The 22,898-nt window shown below is 50.5% G+C and overlaps 10 non-coding genes across 10 annotated transcripts; all 10 read left to right on the top strand.

Annotated features, from left to right (window-relative positions):
• The first annotated feature begins 734 nt into the window (after positions 1–734).
• Positions 735–806, top strand: trnae-cuc (transfer RNA glutamic acid (anticodon CUC)). Its single transcript has one exon. It is a non-coding gene; the product is annotated as a tRNA-Glu (tRNA).
• A 2,612-nt stretch (positions 807–3,418) lies between these two features.
• Positions 3,419–3,490, top strand: trnae-cuc (transfer RNA glutamic acid (anticodon CUC)). The gene has a single exon. It is a non-coding gene; the product is annotated as a tRNA-Glu (tRNA).
• A 1,274-nt stretch (positions 3,491–4,764) lies between these two features.
• On the top strand, positions 4,765–4,836 carry trnae-cuc (transfer RNA glutamic acid (anticodon CUC)). Its single transcript has one exon. It is a non-coding gene; the product is annotated as a tRNA-Glu (tRNA).
• A 3,285-nt stretch (positions 4,837–8,121) lies between these two features.
• trnae-cuc (transfer RNA glutamic acid (anticodon CUC)) lies at positions 8,122–8,193 on the top strand. Its single transcript has one exon. It is a non-coding gene; the product is annotated as a tRNA-Glu (tRNA).
• A 1,274-nt stretch (positions 8,194–9,467) lies between these two features.
• On the top strand, positions 9,468–9,539 carry trnae-cuc (transfer RNA glutamic acid (anticodon CUC)). Its single transcript has one exon. It is a non-coding gene; the product is annotated as a tRNA-Glu (tRNA).
• Positions 9,540–11,478: 1,939 nt separating this feature from the next.
• trnae-cuc (transfer RNA glutamic acid (anticodon CUC)) lies at positions 11,479–11,550 on the top strand. The gene has a single exon. It is a non-coding gene; the product is annotated as a tRNA-Glu (tRNA).
• A 1,274-nt stretch (positions 11,551–12,824) lies between these two features.
• trnae-cuc (transfer RNA glutamic acid (anticodon CUC)) lies at positions 12,825–12,896 on the top strand. The gene has a single exon. It is a non-coding gene; the product is annotated as a tRNA-Glu (tRNA).
• A 2,612-nt stretch (positions 12,897–15,508) lies between these two features.
• On the top strand, positions 15,509–15,580 carry trnae-cuc (transfer RNA glutamic acid (anticodon CUC)). Its single transcript has one exon. It is a non-coding gene; the product is annotated as a tRNA-Glu (tRNA).
• Positions 15,581–20,902: 5,322 nt separating this feature from the next.
• trnae-cuc (transfer RNA glutamic acid (anticodon CUC)) lies at positions 20,903–20,974 on the top strand. Its single transcript has one exon. It is a non-coding gene; the product is annotated as a tRNA-Glu (tRNA).
• Positions 20,975–21,579: 605 nt separating this feature from the next.
• Positions 21,580–21,651, top strand: trnae-cuc (transfer RNA glutamic acid (anticodon CUC)). The gene has a single exon. It is a non-coding gene; the product is annotated as a tRNA-Glu (tRNA).
• Positions 21,652–22,898: the final 1,247 nt, after the last annotated feature.

Here is a 22,898-nt window from a genome sequence, read left to right as displayed (position 1 = left end):
CTAGCCCTAGCCCCTGAACTTAATCCTATCTCCTTCCTTTCAGACGTGGCTGAAAACGGTGTCCCTGGTGGTCTAGTGTCTAGGATTCGGCGCTCTCACCGCCGCGGCCTGGGTTCGATTCCCGGTCAGGGAAGCGTCTGCTTTCTTGCACACCAAGTCCACTACAAGACTCTGGAAGCCCCCCACCCACATGCTGTGTAGGTTAAAGGAATGTAAAGCGTCCTCCTTCTGCTACTTCCTTTTTTGCCAAACTTCTAAACGACACGTTGCTGCCTCATTCACCACCTCCACACACCCACACCAGCGTGGCTTTATGCTTTCAAGTCTGCAAGTCTTTTAGGGAGGCAAGATAATGTTTGAGAAATTTGAATGGAACAGTGTAAATGATCCGTCACTGCCTTCAGCGGATTGCACTCTGGCATGCCAGCGCATCTGCAGGCAGGCACCTGGCCATGATATCCCGCAGTGGCGCGAGGGAAAAGAAAAGTCTTCTTCGAGCCGGATTTGAACCCGCGACCTAAGGATCGCCTTATTAACAACTACAGTCCTCTGCTCTACCAACTGAGCTATCAAAGGCGCTAGCCTAAAGAGTTGGACTGAAAACTGACAAGTGCATTTAGGACAGACTCGGATGCTCTCCTATGATTGTAGAACGAGTACATCTGGCAAAAGCCTAGCCCTAGCCCCTGAACTTAATCCTATCTCCTTCCTTTCAGACGTGGCTGAAAACGGTGTCCCTGGTGGTCTAGTGGCTAGGATTCGGCGCTCTCACCGCCGCGGCCCGGGTTCGATTCCCGGTCAGGGAAGCGTGTGCTTTCTTGCACACCAAGTCCACTACAAGACTCTGGAAGCCCCCCACCCACATGCTGTGTAGGTTAAAGGAATGTAAAGCGTCCTCCTTCTGCTACTTCCTTTTTTGCCAAACTTCTAAACGACACGTTGCTGCCTCATTCACCACCTCCACACACCCACACCAGCGTGGCTTTATGCTTTCAAGTCTGCAAGTCTTTTAGGGAGGCAAGATAATGTTTGAGAAATTTGAATGGAACAGTGTAAATGATCCGTCACTGCCTTCAGCAGATTGCACTCTGGCATGCCAGCACATCTGCAGGCAGGCACCTGGCCATGATATCCCGCAGTGGCGCGAGGGAAAAGAAAAGTCTTCTTCGAGCCGGATTTGAACCCGCGACCTAAGGATCGCCTTATTAACAACTACAGTCCTCTGCTCTACCAACTGAGCTATCAAAAGTGGTAGCCTAAAGAGTTGGACTGAAAACTGACAAGTGCATTTAGGACAGACTCGGATGCTCTCCTATGATTGTAGAACGAGTACATCTGGCAAAAGCCTAGCCCTAGCCCCTGAACTTAATCCTATCTCCTTCCTTTCAGACATGGCTGAAAACGGTGTCCCTAGTGGCTAGGATTCGGCGCTCTCACCGCCGCGGCCCGGGTTCGATTCCCGGTCAGGGAAGCGTCTGCTTTCTTGCACACCAAGTCCACTACAAGACTCTGTAAGCCCCCCACCCACATGCTGTGTAGGTTAAAGGAATGTAAAGCGTCCTCCTTCTGCTACTTCCTTTTTTGCCAAACTTCTAAACGACACGTTGCTGCCTCATTCACCACCTCCACACACCCACACCAGCGTGGCTTTATGCTTTCAAGTCTGCAAGTCTTTTAGGGAGGCAAGATAATGTTTGAGAAATTTGAATGGAACAGTGTAAATGATCCGTCACTGCCTTCAGCAGATTGCACTCTGGCATGCCAGCGCATCTGCAGGCAGGCACCTGGCCATGATATCCCGCAGTGGCGCGAGGGAAAAGAAAAGTCTTCTTCGAGCCGGATTTGAACCCGCGACCTAAGGATCGCCCTATTAACAACTACAGTCCTCTGCACTACCAACTGAGCTATCAAAGGTGCTAGCCTAAAGAGTTGGACTGAAAACTGACAAGTGCATTCAGGACAGACTCGGATGCTCTCCTATGATTGTAGAACGAGTACATCTGGCAAAAGCCTAGCCCTAGCCCCTGAACTTAATCCTATCTCCTTCCTTTCAGACATGGCTGAAAACGGTGTCCCTGGTGGTCTAGTGGCTAGGATTCGGCGCTCTCACCGCTGCGGCCCGGGTTCGATTCCCGGTCAGGGAAGCGTGTGCTTTCTTGCACACCAAGTCCACTACAAGACTCTGGAAGCCCCCCACCCACATGCTGTGTAGGTTAAAGGAATGTAAAGCGTCCTCCTTCTGCTACTTCCTTTTTTGCCAAACTTCTAAACGACACGTTGCTGCCTCATTCACCACCTCCACACACCCACACCAGCGTGGCTTTATGCTTTCAAATCTGCAAGTCTTTTAGGGAGGCAAGATAATGTTTGAGAAATTTGAATGGAACAGTGTAAATGATCCGTCACTGCCTTCAGCAGATTGCACTCTGGCATGCCAGCGCATCTGCAGGCAGGCACCTGGCCATGATATCCCGCAGTGGCGCGAGGGAAAAGAAAAGTCTTCTTCGAGCCGGATTTGAACCCGCGACCTAAGGATCGCCTTATTAACAACTACAGTCCTCTGCTCTACCAACTGAGCTATCAAAGGTACTAGCCTAAAGAGTTGGACTGAAAACTGACAAGTGCATTTAGGACAGACTCGGCTGCTCTCCTATGATTGTAGAACGAGTACATCTGGCAAAAGCCTAGCCCTAGCCCCTGAACTTAATCCTATCTCCTTCCTTTCAGACGTGGCTGAAAACGGTGTCCCTGGTGGTCTAGTGGCTAGGATTCGGCGCTCTCACCTCCGTGGCCCGGGTTCGATTCCCGGTCAGGGAAGCGTGTGCTTTCTTGCACACCAAGTCCACTACAAGACTCTGGAAGCCCCCCACCCACATGCTGTGTAGGTTAAAGGAATGTAAAGCGTCCTCCTTCTGCTACTTCCTTTTTTGCCAAACTTCTAAACGACACGTTGCTGCCTCATTCACCACCTCCACACACCCACACCAGCGTGGCTTTATGCTTTCAAGTCTGCAAGTCTTTTAGGGAGGCAAGATAATGTTTGAGAAATTTGAATGGAACAGTGTAAATGATCCGTCACTGCCTTCAGCAGATTGCACTCTGGCATGCCAGCGCATCTGCAGGCAGGCACCTGGCCATGATATCCCGCAGTGGCGCGAGGGAAAAGAAAAGTCTTCTTCGAGCCGGATTTGAACCCGCGACCTAAGGATCGCCTTATTAACAACTACAGTCCTCTGCTCTACCAACTGAGCTATCAAAGGTGCTAGCCTAAAGAGTTGGACTGAAAACTGACAAGTGCATTTAGGACAGACTCGGATGCTCTCCTATGATTGTAGAACGAGTACATCTGGCAAAAGCCTAGCCCTAGCCCCTGAACTTAATCCTATCTCCTTCCTTTCAGACGTGGCTGAAAATGGTGTCCCTGGTGGTCTAGTGGCTAGGATTCGGTGCTCTCACCGCCGCGGCCCGGGTTCGATTCCCGGTCAGGGAAGCGTGTGCTTTCTTGCACACCAAGTCCACTACAAGACTCTGGAAGCCCCCCACCCACATGCTGTGTAGGTTAAAGGAATGTAAAGCGTCCTCCTTCTGCTACTTCCTTTTTTGCCAAACTTCTAAACGACACGTTGCTGCCTCATTCACCACCTCCACACACCCACACCAGCGTGGCTTTATGCTTTCAAGTCTGCAAGTCTTTTAGGGAGGCAAGATAATGTTTGAGAAATTTGAATGGAACAGTGTAAATGATCCGTCACTGCCTTCAGCAGATTGCACTCTGGCATGCCAGCGCATCTGCAGGCAGGCACCTGGCCATGATATCCCGCAGTGGCGCGAGGGAAAAGAAAAGTCTTCTTCGAGCCGGATTTGAACCCGCGACCTAAGGATTGCCTTATTAACAACTACAGTCCTCCGCTCTACCAACTGAGCTATCAAAGGTGCTAGCCTAAAGAGTTGGACTGAAAACTGACAAGTGCATTTAGGACAGACTCGGATGCTCTCCTATGATTGTAGAACGAGTACATCTGGCAAAAGCCTAGCCCTAGCCCCTGAACTTAATCCTATCTCCTTCCTTTCAGACCTGGCTGAAAACGGTGTCCCTGGTGGTCTAGTGGCTAGGATTCGGCGCTCTCACCGCTGCGGCCCGGCTTCTATTCCCGGTCAGGGAAGCGTGTGCTTTCTTGCACACCAAGTCCACTACAAGACTCTGGAAGCCCCCCACCCACATGCTGTGTAGGTTAAAGGAATGTAAAGCGTCCTCCTTCTGCTACTTCCTTTTTTGCCAAACTTCTAAACGACACGTTGCTGCCTCATTCACCACCTCCACACACCCACACCAGCGTGGCTTTATGCTTTCAAGTCTGCAAGTCTTTTAGGGAGGCAAGATAATGTTTGAGAAATTTGAATGGAACAGTGTAAATGATCCGTCACTGCCTTCAGCAGATTGCACTCTGGCATGCCAGCGCATCTGCAGGCAGGCACCTGGCCATGATATCCCGCAGTGGCGCGAGGGAAAAGAAAAGTCTTCTTCGAGCCGGATTTGAACCCGCGACCTAAGGATCGCCTTATTAACAACTACAGTCCTCTGCTCTACCAACTGAGCTATCAAAGGCGCTAGCCTAAAGAGTTGGACTGAAAACTGACAAGTGCATTTAGGACAGACTCGGATGCTCTCCTATGATTGTAGAACGAGTACATCTGGCAAAAGCCTAGCCCTAGCCCCTGAACTTAATCCTATCTCCTTCCTTTCAGACGTGGCTGAAAACGGTGTCCCTGGTGGTCTAGTGGCTAGGATTCGGCGCTCTCACCGCCGCGGCCCGGGTTCGATTCCCGGTCAGGGAAGCGTGTGCTTTCTTGCACACCAAGTCCACTACAAGACTCTGGAAGCCCCCCACCCACATGCTGTGTAGGTTAAAGGAATGTAAAGCGTCCTCCTTCTGCTACTTCCTTTTTTGCCAAACTTCTAAACGACACGTTGCTGCCTCATTCACCACCTCCACACACCCACACCAGCGTGGCTTTATGCTTTCAAGTCTGCAAGTCTTTTAGGGAGGCAAGATAATGTTTGAGAAATTTGAATGGAACAGTGTAAATGATCCGTCACTGCCTTCAGCAGATTGCACTCTGGCATGCCAGCACATCTGCAGGCAGGCACCTGGCCATGATATCCCGCAGTGGCGCGAGGGAAAAGAAAAGTCTTCTTCGAGCCGGATTTGAACCCGCGACCTAAGGATCGCCTTATTAACAACTACAGTCCTCTGCTCTACCAACTGAGCTATCAAAAGTGGTAGCCTAAAGAGTTGGACTGAAAACTGACAAGTGCATTTAGGACAGACTCGGATGCTCTCCTATGATTGTAGAACGAGTACATCTGGCAAAAGCCTAGCCCTAGCCCCTGAACTTAATCCTATCTCCTTCCTTTCAGACATGGCTGAAAACGGTGTCCCTAGTGGCTAGGATTCGGCGCTCTCACCGCCGCGGCCCGGGTTCGATTCCCGGTCAGGGAAGCGTCTGCTTTCTTGCACACCAAGTCCACTACAAGACTCTGTAAGCCCCCCACCCACATGCTGTGTAGGTTAAAGGAATGTAAAGCGTCCTCCTTCTGCTACTTCCTTTTTTGCCAAACTTCTAAACGACACGTTGCTGCCTCATTCACCACCTCCACACACCCACACCAGCGTGGCTTTATGCTTTCAAGTCTGCAAGTCTTTTAGGGAGGCAAGATAATGTTTGAGAAATTTGAATGGAACAGTGTAAATGATCCGTCACTGCCTTCAGCAGATTGCACTCTGGCATGCCAGCGCATCTGCAGGCAGGCACCTGGCCATGATATCCCGCAGTGGCGCGAGGGAAAAGAAAAGTCTTCTTCGAGCCGGATTTGAACCCGCGACCTAAGGATCGCCTTATTAACAACTACAGTCCTCTGCTCTACCAACTGAGCTATCAAAGGTGCTAGCCTAAAGAGTTGGACTGAAAACTGACAAGTGCATTTAGGACAGACTCGGATGCTCTCCTATGATTGTAGAACGAGTACATCTGGCAAAAGCCTAGCCCTAGCCCCTGAACTTAATCCTATCTCCTTCCTTTCAGACGTGGCTGAAAACGGTGTCCCTGGTGGTCTAGTGGCTAGGATTCGGCGCTCTCACCGCCGCGGCCCGGGTTCGATTACCGGTCAGGGAAGCGTGTGCTTTCTTGCACACCAAGTCCACTACAAGACTCTGGAAGCCCCCCACCCACATGCTGTGTAGGTTAAAGGAATGTAAAGCGTCCTCCTTCTGCTACTTCCTTTTTTGCCAAACTTCTAAACGACACGTTGCTGCCTCATTCACCACCTCCACACACCCACACCAGCGTGGCTTTATGCTTTCAAATCTGCAAGTCTTTTAGGGAGGCAAGATAATGTTTGAGAAATTTGAATGGAACAGTGTAAATGATCCGTCACTGCCTTCAGCAGATTGCACTCTGGCATGCCAGCGCATCTGCAGGCAGGCACCTGGCCATGATATCCCGCAGTGGCGCAAGGGAAAAGAAAAGTCTTCTTCGAGCCGGATTTGAACCCGCGACCTAAGGATCGCCTTATTAACAACTACAGTCCTCTGCTCTACCAACTGAGCTATCAAAGGTACTAGCCTAAAGAGTTGGACTGAAAACTGACAAGTGCATTCAGGACAGACTCGGATGCTCTCCTATGATTGTAGAACGAGTACATCTGGCAAAAGCCTAGCCCTAGCCCCTGAACTTAATCCTATCTCCTTCCTTTCAGACATGGCTGAAAACGGTGTCCCTGGTGGTCTAGTGGCTAGGATTCGGCGCTCTCACCGCTGCGGCCCGGGTTCGATTCCCGGTCAGGGAAGCGTGTGCTTTCTTGCACACCAAGTCCACTACAAGACTCTGGAAGCCCCCCACCCACATGCTGTGTAGGTTAAAGGAATGTAAAGCGTCCTCCTTCTGCTACTTCCTTTTTTGCCAAACTTCTAAACGACACGTTGCTGCCTCATTCACCACCTCCACACACCCACACCAGCGTGGCTTTATGCTTTCAAATCTGCAAGTCTTTTAGGGAGGCAAGATAATGTTTGAGAAATTTGAATGGAACAGTGTAAATGATCCGTCACTGCCTTCAGCAGATTGCACTCTGGCATGCCAGCGCATCTGCAGGCAGGCACCTGGCCATGATATCCCGCAGTGGCGCGAGGGAAAAGAAAAGTCTTCTTCGAGCCGGATTTGAACCCGCGACCTAAGGATCGCCTTATTAACAACTACAGTCCTCTGCTCTACCAACTGAGCTATCAAAGGTACTAGCCTAAAGAGTTGGACTGAAAACTGACAAGTGCATTTAGGACAGACTCGGCTGCTCTCCTATGATTGTAGAACGAGTACATCTGGCAAAAGCCTAGCCCTAGCCCCTGAACTTAATCCTATCTCCTTCCTTTCAGACGTGGCTGAAAACGGTGTCCCTGGTGGTCTAGTGGCTAGGATTCGGCGCTCTCACCTCCGTGGCCCGGGTTCGATTCCCGGTCAGGGAAGCGTGTGCTTTCTTGCACACCAAGTCCACTACAAGACTCTGGAAGCCCCCCACCCACATGCTGTGTAGGTTAAAGGAATGTAAAGCGTCCTCCTTCTGCTACTTCCTTTTTTGCCAAACTTCTAAACGACACGTTGCTGCCTCATTCACCACCTCCACACACCCACACCAGCGTGGCTTTATGCTTTCAAGTCTGCAAGTCTTTTAGGGAGGCAAGATAATGTTTGAGAAATTTGAATGGAACAGTGTAAATGATCCGTCACTGCCTTCAGCAGATTGCACTCTGGCATGCCAGCGCATCTGCAGGCAGGCACCTGGCCATGATATCCCGCAGTGGCGCGAGGGAAAAGAAAAGTCTTCTTCGAGCCGGATTTGAACCCGCGACCTAAGGATCGCCTTATTAACAACTACAGTCCTCTGCTCTACCAACTGAGCTATCAAAGGTGCTAGCCTAAAGAGTTGGACTGAAAACTGACAAGTGCATTTAGGACAGACTCGGATGCTCTCCTATGATTGTAGAACGAGTACATCTGGCAAAAGCCTAGCCCTAGCCCCTGAACTTAATCCTATCTCCTTCCTTTCAGACGTGGCTGAAAATGGTGTCCCTGGTGGTCTAGTGGCTAGGATTCGGTGCTCTCACCGCCGCGGCCCGGGTTCGATTCCCGGTCAGGGAAGCGTGTGCTTTCTTGCACACCAAGTCCACTACAAGACTCTGGAAGCCCCCCACCCACATGCTGTGTAGGTTAAAGGAATGTAAAGCGTCCTCCTTCTGCTACTTCCTTTTTTGCCAAACTTCTAAACGACACGTTGCTGCCTCATTCACCACCTCCACACACCCACACCAGCGTGGCTTTATGCTTTCAAGTCTGCAAGTCTTTTAGGGAGGCAAGATAATGTTTGAGAAATTTGAATGGAACAGTGTAAATGATCCGTCACTGCCTTCAGCAGATTGCACTCTGGCATGCCAGCGCATCTGCAGGCAGGCACCTGGCCATGATATCCCGCAGTGGCGCGAGGGAAAAGAAAAGTCTTCTTCGAGCCGGATTTGAACCCGCGACCTAAGGATTGCCTTATTAACAACTACAGTCCTCCGCTCTACCAACTGAGCTATCAAAGGTGCTAGCCTAAAGAGTTGGACTGAAAACTGACAAGTGCATTTAGGACAGACTCGGATGCTCTCCTATGATTGTAGAACGAGTACATCTGGCAAAAGCCTAGCCCTAGCCCCTGAACTTAATCCTATCTCCTTCCTTTCAGACCTGGCTGAAAACGGTGTCCCTGGTGGTCTAGTGGCTAGGATTCGGCGCTCTCACCGCTGCGGCCCGGCTTCTATTCCCGGTCAGGGAAGCGTGTGCTTTCTTGCACACCAAGTCCACTACAAGACTCTGGAAGCCCCCCACCCACATGCTGTGTAGGTTAAAGGAATGTAAAGCGTCCTCCTTCTGCTACTTCCTTTTTTGCCAAACTTCTAAACGACACGTTGCTGCCTCATTCACCACCTCCACACACCCACACCAGCGTGGCTTTATGCTTTCAAGTCTGCAAGTCTTTTAGGGAGGCAAGATAATGTTTGAGAAATTTGAATGGAACAGTGTAAATGATCCGTCACTGCCTTCAGCAGATTGCACTCTGGCATGCCAGCGCATCTGCAGGCAGGCACCTGGCCATGATATCCCGCAGTGGCGCGAGGGAAAAGAAAAGTCTTCTTCGAGCCGGATTTGAACCCGCGACCTAAGGATCGCCTTATTAACAACTACAGTCCTCTGCTCTACCAACTGAGCTATCAAAGGCGCTAGCCTAAAGAGTTGGACTGAAAACTGACAAGTGCATTTAGGACAGACTCGGATGCTCTCCTATGATTGTAGAACGAGTACATCTGGCAAAAGCCTAGCCCTAGCCCCTGAACTTAATCCTATCTCCTTCCTTTCAGACGTGGCTGAAAACGGTGTCCCTGGTGGTCTAGTGGCTAGGATTCGGCGCTCTCACCGCCGCGGCCCGGGTTCGATTCCCGGTCAGGGAAGCGTGTGCTTTCTTGCACACCAAGTCCACTACAAGACTCTGGAAGCCCCCCACCCACATGCTGTGTAGGTTAAAGGAATGTAAAGCGTCCTCCTTCTGCTACTTCCTTTTTTGCCAAACTTCTAAACGACACGTTGCTGCCTCATTCACCACCTCCACACACCCACACCAGCGTGGCTTTATGCTTTCAAGTCTGCAAGTCTTTTAGGGAGGCAAGATAATGTTTGAGAAATTTGAATGGAACAGTGTAAATGATCCGTCACTGCCTTCAGCAGATTGCACTCTGGCATGCCAGCACATCTGCAGGCAGGCACCTGGCCATGATATCCCGCAGTGGCGCGAGGGAAAAGAAAAGTCTTCTTCGAGCCGGATTTGAACCCGCGACCTAAGGATCGCCTTATTAACAACTACAGTCCTCTGCTCTACCAACTGAGCTATCAAAAGTGGTAGCCTAAAGAGTTGGACTGAAAACTGACAAGTGCATTTAGGACAGACTCGGATGCTCTCCTATGATTGTAGAACGAGTACATCTGGCAAAAGCCTAGCCCTAGCCCCTGAACTTAATCCTATCTCCTTCCTTTCAGACATGGCTGAAAACGGTGTCCCTAGTGGCTAGGATTCGGCGCTCTCACCGCCGCGGCCCGGGTTCGATTCCCGGTCAGGGAAGCGTCTGCTTTCTTGCACACCAAGTCCACTACAAGACTCTGTAAGCCCCCCACCCACATGCTGTGTAGGTTAAAGGAATGTAAAGCGTCCTCCTTCTGCTACTTCCTTTTTTGCCAAACTTCTAAACGACACGTTGCTGCCTCATTCACCACCTCCACACACCCACACCAGCGTGGCTTTATGCTTTCAAGTCTGCAAGTCTTTTAGGGAGGCAAGATAATGTTTGAGAAATTTGAATGGAACAGTGTAAATGATCCGTCACTGCCTTCAGCAGATTGCACTCTGGCATGCCAGCGCATCTGCAGGCAGGCACCTGGCCATGATATCCCGCAGTGGCGCGAGGGAAAAGAAAAGTCTTCTTCGAGCCGGATTTGAACCCGCGACCTAAGGATCGCCCTATTAACAACTACAGTCCTCTGCACTACCAACTGAGCTATCAAAGGTGCTAGCCTAAAGAGTTGGACTGAAAACTGACAAGTGCATTCAGGACAGACTCGGATGCTCTCCTATGATTGTAGAACGAGTACATCTGGCAAAAGCCTAGCCCTAGCCCCTGAACTTAATCCTATCTCCTTCCTTTCAGACATGGCTGAAAACGGTGTCCCTGGTGGTCTAGTGGCTAGGATTCGGCGCTCTCACCGCTGCGGCCCGGGTTCGATTCCCGGTCAGGGAAGCGTGTGCTTTCTTGCACACCAAGTCCACTACAAGACTCTGGAAGCCCCCCACCCACATGCTGTGTAGGTTAAAGGAATGTAAAGCGTCCTCCTTCTGCTACTTCCTTTTTTGCCAAACTTCTAAACGACACGTTGCTGCCTCATTCACCACCTCCACACACCCACACCAGCGTGGCTTTATGCTTTCAAGTCTGCAAGTCTTTTAGGGAGGCAAGATAATGTTTGAGAAATTTGAATGGAACAGTGTAAATGATCCGTCACTGCCTTCAGCAGATTGCACTCTGGCATGCCAGCGCATCTGCAGGCAGGCACCTGGCCATGATATCCCGCAGTGGCGCGAGGGAAAAGAAAAGTCTTCTTCGAGCCGGATTTGAACCCGCGACCTAAGGATCGCCTTATTAACAACTACAGTCCTCTGCTCTACCAACTGAGCTATCAAAGGTGCTAGCCTAAAGAGTTGGACTGAAAACTGACAAGTGCATTTAGGACAGACTCGGATGCTCTCCTATGATTGTAGAACGAGTACATCTGGCAAAAGCCTAGCCCTAGCCCCTGAACTTAATCCTATCTCCTTCCTTTCAGACGTGGCTGAAAATGGTGTCCCTGGTGGTCTAGTGGCTAGGATTCGGTGCTCTCACCGCCGCGGCCCGGGTTCGATTCCCGGTCAGGGAAGCGTGTGCTTTCTTGCACACCAAGTCCACTACAAGACTCTGGAAGCCCCCCACCCACATGCTGTGTAGGTTAAAGGAATGTAAAGCGTCCTCCTTCTGCTACTTCCTTTTTTGCCAAACTTCTAAACGACACGTTGCTGCCTCATTCACCACCTCCACACACCCACACCAGCGTGGCTTTATGCTTTCAAGTCTGCAAGTCTTTTAGGGAGGCAAGATAATGTTTGAGAAATTTGAATGGAACAGTGTAAATGATCCGTCACTGCCTTCAGCAGATTGCACTCTGGCATGCCAGCGCATCTGCAGGCAGGCACCTGGCCATGATATCCCGCAGTGGCGCGAGGGAAAAGAAAAGTCTTCTTCGAGCCGGATTTGAACCCGCGACCTAAGGATTGCCTTATTAACAACTACAGTCCTCCGCTCTACCAACTGAGCTATCAAAGGTGCTAGCCTAAAGAGTTGGACTGAAAACTGACAAGTGCATTTAGGACAGACTCGGATGCTCTCCTATGATTGTAGAACGAGTACATCTGGCAAAAGCCTAGCCCTAGCCCCTGAACTTAATCCTATCTCCTTCCTTTCAGACCTGGCTGAAAACGGTGTCCCTGGTGGTCTAGTGGCTAGGATTCGGCGCTCTCACCGCTGCGGCCCGGCTTCTATTCCCGGTCAGGGAAGCGTGTGCTTTCTTGCACACCAAGTCCACTACAAGACTCTGGAAGCCCCCCACCCACATGCTGTGTAGGTTAAAGGAATGTAAAGCGTCCTCCTTCTGCTACTTCCTTTTTTGCCAAACTTCTAAACGACACGTTGCTGCCTCATTCACCACCTCCACACACCCACACCAGCGTGGCTTTATGCTTTCAAGTCTGCAAGTCTTTTAGGGAGGCAAGATAATGTTTGAGAAATTTGAATGGAACAGTGTAAATGATCCGTCACTGCCTTCAGCAGATTGCACTCTGGCATGCCAGCGCATCTGCAGGCAGGCACCTGGCCATGATATCCCGCAGTGGCGCGAGGGAAAAGAAAAGTCTTCTTCGAGCCGGATTTGAACCCGCGACCTAAGGATCGCCTTATTAACAACTACAGTCCTCTGCTCTACCAACTGAGCTATCAAAGGCGCTAGCCTAAAGAGTTGGACTGAAAACTGACAAGTGCATTTAGGACAGACTCGGATGCTCTCCTATGATTGTAGAACGAGTACATCTGGCAAAAGCCTAGCCCTAGCCCCTGAACTTAATCCTATCTCCTTCCTTTCAGACGTGGCTGAAAACGGTGTCCCTGGTGGTCTAGTGGCTAGGATTCGGCGCTCTCACCGCCGCGGCCCGGGTTCGATTCCCGGTCAGGGAAGCGTGTGCTTTCTTGCACACCAAGTCCACTACAAGACTCTGGAAGCCCCCCACCCACATGCTGTGTAGGTTAAAGGAATGTAAAGCGTCCTCCTTCTGCTACTTCCTTTTTTGCCAAACTTCTAAACGACACGTTGCTGCCTCATTCACCACCTCCACACACCCACACCAGCGTGGCTTTATGCTTTCAAGTCTGCAAGTCTTTTAGGGAGGCAAGATAATGTTTGAGAAATTTGAATGGAACAGTGTAAATGATCCGTCACTGCCTTCAGCAGATTGCACTCTGGCATGCCAGCACATCTGCAGGCAGGCACCTGGCCATGATATCCCGCAGTGGCGCGAGGGAAAAGAAAAGTCTTCTTCGAGCCGGATTTGAACCCGCGACCTAAGGATCGCCTTATTAACAACTACAGTCCTCTGCTCTACCAACTGAGCTATCAAAAGTGGTAGCCTAAAGAGTTGGACTGAAAACTGACAAGTGCATTTAGGACAGACTCGGATGCTCTCCTATGATTGTAGAACGAGTACATCTGGCAAAAGCCTAGCCCTAGCCCCTGAACTTAATCCTATCTCCTTCCTTTCAGACATGGCTGAAAACGGTGTCCCTAGTGGCTAGGATTCGGCGCTCTCACCGCCGCGGCCCGGGTTCGATTCCCGGTCAGGGAAGCGTCTGCTTTCTTGCACACCAAGTCCACTACAAGACTCTGTAAGCCCCCCACCCACATGCTGTGTAGGTTAAAGGAATGTAAAGCGTCCTCCTTCTGCTACTTCCTTTTTTGCCAAACTTCTAAACGACACGTTGCTGCCTCATTCACCACCTCCACACACCCACACCAGCGTGGCTTTATGCTTTCAAGTCTGCAAGTCTTTTAGGGAGGCAAGATAATGTTTGAGAAATTTGAATGGAACAGTGTAAATGATCCGTCACTGCCTTCAGCAGATTGCACTCTGGCATGCCAGCGCATCTGCAGGCAGGCACCTGGCCATGATATCCCGCAGTGGCGCGAGGGAAAAGAAAAGTCTTCTTCGAGCCGGATTTGAACCCGCGACCTAAGGATCGCCCTATTAACAACTACAGTCCTCTGCACTACCAACTGAGCTATCAAAGGTGCTAGCCTAAAGAGTTGGACTGAAAACTGACAAGTGCATTCAGGACAGACTCGGATGCTCTCCTATGATTGTAGAACGAGTACATCTGGCAAAAGCCTAGCCCTAGCCCCTGAACTTAATCCTATCTCCTTCCTTTCAGACATGGCTGAAAACGGTGTCCCTGGTGGTCTAGTGGCTAGGATTCGGCGCTCTCACCGCTGCGGCCCGGGTTCGATTCCCGGTCAGGGAAGCGTGTGCTTTCTTGCACACCAAGTCCACTACAAGACTCTGGAAGCCCCCCACCCACATGCTGTGTAGGTTAAAGGAATGTAAAGCGTCCTCCTTCTGCTACTTCCTTTTTTGCCAAACTTCTAAACGACACGTTGCTGCCTCATTCACCACCTCCACACACCCACACCAGCGTGGCTTTATGCTTTCAAATCTGCAAGTCTTTTAGGGAGGCAAGATAATGTTTGAGAAATTTGAATGGAACAGTGTAAATGATCCGTCACTGCCTTCAGCAGATTGCACTCTGGCATGCCAGCGCATCTGCAGGCAGGCACCTGGCCATGATATCCCGCAGTGGCGCGAGGGAAAAGAAAAGTCTTCTTCGAGCCGGATTTGAACCCGCGACCTAAGGATCGCCTTATTAACAACTACAGTCCTCTGCTCTACCAACTGAGCTATCAAAGGTACTAGCCTAAAGAGTTGGACTGAAAACTGACAAGTGCATTTAGGACAGACTCGGCTGCTCTCCTATGATTGTAGAACGAGTACATCTGGCAAAAGCCTAGCCCTAGCCCCTGAACTTAATCCTATCTCCTTCCTTTCAGACGTGGCTGAAAACGGTGTCCCTGGTGGTCTAGTGGCTAGGATTCGGCGCTCTCACCTCCGTGGCCCGGGTTCGATTCCCGGTCAGGGAAGCGTGTGCTTTCTTGCACACCAAGTCCACTACAAGACTCTGGAAGCCCCCCACCCACATGCTGTGTAGGTTAAAGGAATGTAAAGCGTCCTCCTTCTGCTACTTCCTTTTTTGCCAAACTTCTAAACGACACGTTGCTGCCTCATTCACCACCTCCACACACCCACACCAGCGTGGCTTTATGCTTTCAAGTCTGCAAGTCTTTTAGGGAGGCAAGATAATGTTTGAGAAATTTGAATGGAACAGTGTAAATGATCCGTCACTGCCTTCAGCAGATTGCACTCTGGCATGCCAGCGCATCTGCAGGCAGGCACCTGGCCATGATATCCCGCAGTGGCGCGAGGGAAAAGAAAAGTCTTCTTCGAGCCGGATTTGAACCCGCGACCTAAGGATCGCCTTATTAACAACTACAGTCCTCTGCTCTACCAACTGAGCTATCAAAGGTGCTAGCCTAAAGAGTTGGACTGAAAACTGACAAGTGCATTTAGGACAGACTCGGATGCTCTCCTATGATTGTAGAACGAGTACATCTGGCAAAAGCCTAGCCCTAGCCCCTGAACTTAATCCTATCTCCTTCCTTTCAGACGTGGCTGAAAATGGTGTCCCTGGTGGTCTAGTGGCTAGGATTCGGTGCTCTCACCGCCGCGGCCCGGGTTCGATTCCCGGTCAGGGAAGCGTGTGCTTTCTTGCACACCAAGTCCACTACAAGACTCTGGAAGCCCCCCACCCACATGCTGTGTAGGTTAAAGGAATGTAAAGCGTCCTCCTTCTGCTACTTCCTTTTTTGCCAAACTTCTAAACGACACGTTGCTGCCTCATTCACCACCTCCACACACCCACACCAGCGTGGCTTTATGCTTTCAAGTCTGCAAGTCTTTTAGGGAGGCAAGATAATGTTTGAGAAATTTGAATGGAACAGTGTAAATGATCCGTCACTGCCTTCAGCAGATTGCACTCTGGCATGCCAGCGCATCTGCAGGCAGGCACCTGGCCATGATATCCCGCAGTGGCGCGATGGAAAAGAAAAGTCTTCTTCGAGCCGGATTTGAACCCGCGACCTAAGGATTGCCTTATTAACAACTACAGTCCTCCGCTCTACCAACTGAGCTATCAAAGGTGCTAGCCTAAAGAGTTGGACTGAAAACTGACAAGTGCATTTAGGACAGACTCGGATGCTCTCCTATGATTGTAGAACGAGTACATCTGGCAAAAGCCTAGCCCTAGCCCCTGAACTTAATCCTATCTCCTTCCTTTCAGACCTGGCTGAAAACGGTGTCCCTGGTGGTCTAGTGGCTAGGATTCGGCGCTCTCACCGCTGCGGCCCGGCTTCTATTCCCGGTCAGGGAAGCGTGTGCTTTCTTGCACACCAAGTCCACTACAAGACTCTGGAAGCCCCCCACCCACATGCTGTGTAGGTTAAAGGAATGTAAAGCGTCCTCCTTCTGCTACTTCCTTTTTTGCCAAACTTCTAAACGACACGTTGCTGCCTCATTCACCACCTCCACACACCCACACCAGCGTGGCTTTATGCTTTCAAGTCTGCAAGTCTTTTAGGGAGGCAAGATAATGTTTGAGAAATTTGAATGGAACAGTGTAAATGATCCGTCACTGCCTTCAGCAGATTGCACTCTGGCATGCCAGCGCATCTGCAGGCAGGCACCTGGCCATGATATCCCGCAGTGGCGCGAGGGAAAAGAAAAGTCTACTTTGAGCCGGATTTGAACCCGCGACCTAAGGATCGTCTTATTAAGGACTACAGTCCTCTGCTCTACCAACTGAGCTATCACAGGTGCTATCCTAAAAAGTTGGACTGAAAACTGACAAGTGCATTTAGGACAGACTCGGATGCTCTCCTATGATTGTAGAACGAGTACATCTGGCAAAAGCCTAGCCCTAGCCCCTGAACTTAATCCTATCTCCTTCCTTTCAGACGTGGCTGAAAACGGTGTCCCTGGTGGTCTAGTGGCTAGGATTCGGCGCTCTCACCGCCGCGGCCCGGGTTTGATTCCCGGTCAGGGAAGAGTGTGCTTTCTTGCACACCAAGTCCACTACAAGACTCTGGAAGCCCCCCACCCACATGCTGTGTAGGTTAAAGGAATGTAAAGCATCCTCCTTCTGCTACTTCCTTTTTTTGCCAAACTTCTAAACGACACGTTGCTGCCTCATTCACCACCTCCACACACCCACACCAGCGTGGCTTTATGCTTTCAAGTCTGCAAGTCTTTTAGGGAGGCAAGATAATGTTTGAGAAATTTGAATGGAACAGTGTAAATAATCCGTCACTGCCTTCAGCAGAATGCACTCTGGCATGCCAGCGCATCTGCAGGCAGGCACCTGGCCATGATATCCCGCAGTGACGCGAGGGAAAAGAAAAGTCTTCTTCGAGCCGGATTTGAACCCGCGACCTAAGGATTGCCTTATTAACAACTACAGTCCTCCGCTCTACCAACTGAGCTATCAAAGGTGCTAGCCTAAAGAGTTGGACTGAAAACTGACAAGTGCATTTAGGACAGACTCGGATGCTCTCCTATGATTGTAGAACGAGTACATCTGGCAAAAGCCTAGCCCTAGCCCCTGAACTTAATCCTATCTCCTTCCTTTCAGACCTGGCTGAAAACGGTGTCCCTGGTGGTCTAGTGGCTAGGATTCGGCGCTCTCACCGCCGCGGCCCGGGTTCGATTCCCGGTCAGCGAAGAGTGTGCTTTCTTGCACACCAAGTCCACTACAAGACTCTGGAAGCCCCCCACCCACATTCTGTGTAGGTTAAAGGAATGTAAAGCATCCTCCTTCTGCTACTTCCTTTTTTTGCCAAACTTCTAAACGACACGTTGCTGCCTCATTCACCACCTCCACACACCCACACCAGCGTGGCTTTATGCTTTCAAGTCTGCAAGTCTTTTAGGGAGGCAAGATAATGTTTGAGAAATTTGAATGGAACAGTGTAAATAATCCGTCACTGCCTTCAGCAGAATGCACTCTGGCATGCCAGCGCATCTGCAGGCAGGCACCTGGCCATGATATCCCGCAGTGACGCGAGGGAAAAGAAAAGTCTTCTTCGAGCCGGATTTGAACCCGCGACCTAAGGATTGCCTTATTAACAACTACAGTCCTCCGCTCTACCAACTGAGCTATCAAAGGTGCTAGCCTAAAGAGTTGGACTGAAAACTGACAAGTGCATTTAGGACAGACTCGGATGCTCTCCTATGATTGTAGAACGAGTACATCTGGCAAAAGCCTAGCCCTAGCCCCTGAACTTAATCCTATCTCCTTCCTTTCAGACGTGGCTGAAAACAGTGTCCCTGGTGGTCTAGTGGCTAGGATTCGGCGCTCTCTCCGCCGCGGCCAGGGTTCGATTCCCGGTCAGGGAAGCGTGTGCTTTCTTGCACACCAAGTCCACTACAAGACTCTGGAAGCCCCCCACCCACATGCTGTGTAGGTTAAAGGAATGTAAAGCGTCCTCCTTCTGCTACTTCCTTTTTTGCCAAACTTCTAAACGACACGTTGCTGCCTCATTCACCACCTCCACACACCCACACCAGCGTGGCTTTATGCTTTCAAGTCTGCAAGTCTTTTAGGGAGGCAAGATAAAGTTTGAGAAATTTGAATGGAACAGTGTAAATTATCCGTCACTGCCTTCAGCATATTGCACTCTGGCATGCCAGCGCATCTGCAGGCAGGCACCTGGCCATGATATCCGGCAGTGGCGCGAGGGAAAAGAAAAGTCTTCTTCGAGCCGGATTTGAACCCGCGACCTAAGGATTGCCTTATTAACAACTACAGTCCTCTGCTCTACCAACTGAGCTATCAAAGGTGCTAGCCTAAAGAGTTGGACTGAAAACTGACAAGTGCATTTAGGACAGACTCGGATGCTCTCCTATGATTGTAGAACGAGTACATCTGGCAAAAGCCTAGCCCTAGCCCCTGAACTTAATCCTATCTCCTTCCTTTCAGACGTGGTTGAAAACGGTGTCCCTGGTGGTCTAGTGGCTGGGATTCGGTGCTCTCACCGCCGCGGCCCGGGTTCGATTCCCGGTCAGGGAAGCGTGTGCTTTCTTGCACACCAAGTCCACTACAAGACTCTGGAAGCCCCCCCCCCCCCCACCCACATGCTGTGTAGGTTAAAGGAATGTAAAGCGTCCTCCTTCTGCTACTTCCTTTTTTGCCAAACTTCTAAACGACACGTTGCTGCCTCATTCACCACCTCCACACACCCACACCAGCGTGGCTTTATGCTTTCAAGTCTGCAAGTCTTTTAGGGAGGCAAGATAATGTTTGAGAAATTTGAATGGAACAGTGTAAATGATCCGTCACTGCCTTCAGCAGATTGCACTCTGGCATGCCAGCGCATCTGCAGGCAGGCACCTGGCCATGATATCCGGCAGTGGCGCGAGGGAAAAGAAAAGTCTTCTTCAAGCCGGATTTGAACCCACGACCTAAGGATTGCCTTATTAACAACTACAGTCCTCTGCTCTACCAACTGAGCTATCAAAGGTGCTAGCCTAAAGAGTTGGACTGAAAACTGACAAGTGCATTTAGGACAGACTCGGATGCTCTCCTATGATTGTAGAACGAGTACATCTGGCAAAAGCCTAGCCCTAGCCCCTGAACTTAATCCTATCTCCTTCCTTTCAGACGTGGCTGAAAACGGTGTCCCTGGTGGTCTAGTGGCTAGGATTCGGCGCTCTCTCCGCCGCGGCCAGGGTTCGATTCCCGGACAGGGAAGCGTGTGCTTTCTTGCACACCAAGTCCACTACAAGACTCTGGAAGCCCCCCACCCACATGCTGTGTAGGTTAAAGGAATGTAAAGCGTCCTCCTTCTGCTACTTCCTTTTTTGCCAAACTTCTAAACGACACGTTGCTGCCTCATTCACCACCTCCACACACCCACACCAGCGTGGCTTTATGCTTTCAAGTCTGCAAGTCTTTTAGGGAGGCAAGATAATGTTTGAGAAATTTGAATGGAACAGTGTAAATGATCCGTCACTGCCTTCAGCAGATTGCACTCTGGCATGCCAGCGCATCTGCAGGCAGGCACCTGGCCATGATATCCCGCAGTGGCGCGAGGGAAAAGAAAAGTCTTCTTCGAGCCGGATTTGAACCCGCAACCTAAGGATCGCCTTATTAACAACTACAGTCCTCTGCTCTACCAACTGAGCTATCAAAGGTGCTAGCCTAAAGAGTTGGACTGAAAACTGACAAGTGCATTTAGGACAGACTCGGATGCTCTCCTATGATTGTAGAACGAGTACATCTGGCAAAAGCCTAGCCCTAGCCCCTGAACTTAATCCTATCTCCTTCCTTTCAGACGTGGCTGAAAACGGTGTCCCTGGTGGTCTAGTGGCTAGGATTCGGCGCTCTCACCGCCGCGGCCAGGGTTCGATTCCCGGTCAGGGAAGCGTGTGCTTTCTTGCACACCAAGTCCACTACAAGACTCTGGAAGCCCCCCACCCACATGCTGTGTAGGTTAAAGGAATGTAAAGCGTCCTCCTTCTGCTACTTCCTTTTTTGCCAAACTTCTAAACGACACGTTGCTGCCTCATTCACCACCTCCACACACCCACACCAGCGTGGCTTTATGCTTTCAAGTCTGCAAGTCTTTTAGGGAGGCAAGATAATGTTTGAGAAATTTGAATGGAACAGTGTAAATGATCCGTCACTGCCTTCAGCAGATTGCACTCTGGCATGCCAGCGCATCTGCAGGCAGGCACCTGGCCATGATATCCCGCAGTGGCGCGAGGGAAAAGAAAAGTCTTCTTTGAGCCGGATTTGAACCCGCGACCTAAGGATCGTCTTATTAACAACTACAGTCCGCTGCTCTACCAACTGAGCTATCAAAGGTGCTAGCCTAAAAAGTTGGACTGAAAACTGACAAGTGCATTTAGGACAGACTCGGATGCTCTCCTATGATTGTGGAACGAGTACATCTGGCAAAAGCCTAGCCCTAGCCCCTGAACTTAATCCTATCTCCTTCCTTTCAGACGTGGCTGAAAACGGTGTCCCTGGTGGTCTAGTGGCTAGGATTCGGCGCTCTCACCGCCGCGGCCCGGGTTCGATTCCCGGTCAGGGAAGCGTGTGCTTTCTTGCACACCAAGTCCACTACAAGACTCTGGAAACCCCCCACCCACATGCTGTGTAGGTTAAAGGAATGTAAAGCGTCCTCCTTCCTTCTGCTACTTCCTTTTTTGCCAAACTTCTAAACGACACGTTGCTGCCTCATTCACCACCTCCACACACCCACACCAGCGTGGCTTTATGCTTTCAAGTCTGCAAGTCTTTTAGGGAGGCAAGATAATGTTTGAGAAATTTGAATGGAACAGTGTAAATGATCCGTCACTGCCTTCAGCAGATTGCACTCTGGCATGCCAGCGCATCTGCAGGCAGGCACCTGGCCATGATATCCCGCAGTGGCGCGAGGGAAAAGAAAAGTCTTCTTTGAGCCGGATTTGAACCCGCGACCTAAGGATCGTCTTATTAACAACTACAGTCCGCTGCTCTACCACTGAGCTATCAAAGGTGCTAGCCTAAAAAGTTGGACTGAAAACTGACAAGTGCATTTAGGACAGACTCGGATGCTCTCCTATGATTGTGGAACGAGTACATCTGGCAAAAGCCTAGCCCTAGCCCCTGAACTTAATCCTATCTCCTTCCTTTCAGACGTGGCTGAAAACGGTTGTCCCTGGTGGTCTAGTGGCTAGGATTCGGCGCTCTCACCGCCGCGGCCCGGGTTCGATTCCCGGTCAGGGAAGCGTGTGCTTTCTTGCACACCAAGTCCACTACAAGACTCTGGAAACCCCCCACCCACATGCTGTGTAGGTTAAAGGAATGTAAAGCGTCCTCCTTCTGCTACTTCCTTTTTTGCCAAACTTCTAAACGACACGTTGCTGCCTCATTCACCACCTCCACACACCCACACCAGCGTGGCTTTATGCTTTCAAGTCTGCAAGTCTTTTAGGGAGGCAAGATAATGTTTGAGAAATTTGAATGGAAACAGTGTAAATGATCCGTCACTGCCTTCAGCAGATTGCACTCTGGCATGCCAGCGCATCTGCAGGCAGGCACCTGGCCATGATATCCCGCAGTGGCGCGAGGGAAAAGAAAAGTCTTCTTTGAGCCGGATTTGAACCCGCGACCTAAGGATCGCCTTATTAACAACTACAGTCCTCTGCTCTACCAGCTGAGCTATCAAAGGTGCTAGCCTAAAAAGTTGGACTGAAAACTGACAAGTGCATTTAGGACAGACTCGGATGCTCTCGTATGATTGTGGAACGAGTACATCTGGCAAAAGCCTAGCCCTAGCCCCTGAACTTAATCCTATCTCCTTCCTTTCAGACGTGGCTGAAAACGGTGTCCCTGGTGGTCTAGTCGGCTAGGATTCGGCGCTCTCTCCGCCGCGGCCAGGGTTCGATTCCCGGACAGGGAAGCGTGTGCTTTCTTGCACACCAAGTCCACTACAAGACTCTGGAAGCCCCCCACCCACATGCTGTGTAGGTTAAAGGAATGTAAAGCGTCCTCCTTCTGCTACTTCCTTTTTTGCCAAACTTCTAAACGACACGTTGCTGCCTCATTCACCACCTCCACACACCCACACCAGCGTGGCTTTATGCTTTCAAGTCTGCAAGTCTTTTAGGGAGGCAAGATAATGTTTGAGAAATTTGAATGGAACAGTGTAAATGATCCGTCACTGCCTTCAGCAGATTGCACTCTGGCATGCCAGCGCATCTGCAGGCAGGCACCTGGCCATGATATCCGGCAGTGGCGCGAGGGAAAAGAAAAGTCTTCTTCAAGCCGGATTTGAACCCACGACCTAAGGATCGCCTTATTAACAACTACAGTCCTCTGCTCTACCAACTGAGCTATCAAAGGTGCTAGCCTAAATAGTTGGACTGAAAACTGACAAGTGCATTTAGGACAGACTCGGATGCTCTCCTATGATTGTAGAACGAGTACATCTGGCAAAAGCCTAGCCCTAGCCCTGAACTTAATCCTATCTCC

This window comes from Hoplias malabaricus, unplaced genomic scaffold, assembly GCF_029633855.1.
Source record: "Hoplias malabaricus isolate fHopMal1 unplaced genomic scaffold, fHopMal1.hap1 scaffold_54, whole genome shotgun sequence".
Taxonomy (NCBI): Eukaryota; Metazoa; Chordata; class Actinopteri; order Characiformes; family Erythrinidae; genus Hoplias; species Hoplias malabaricus.
This window is presented reverse-complemented; position numbering and strand designations above follow the sequence as displayed.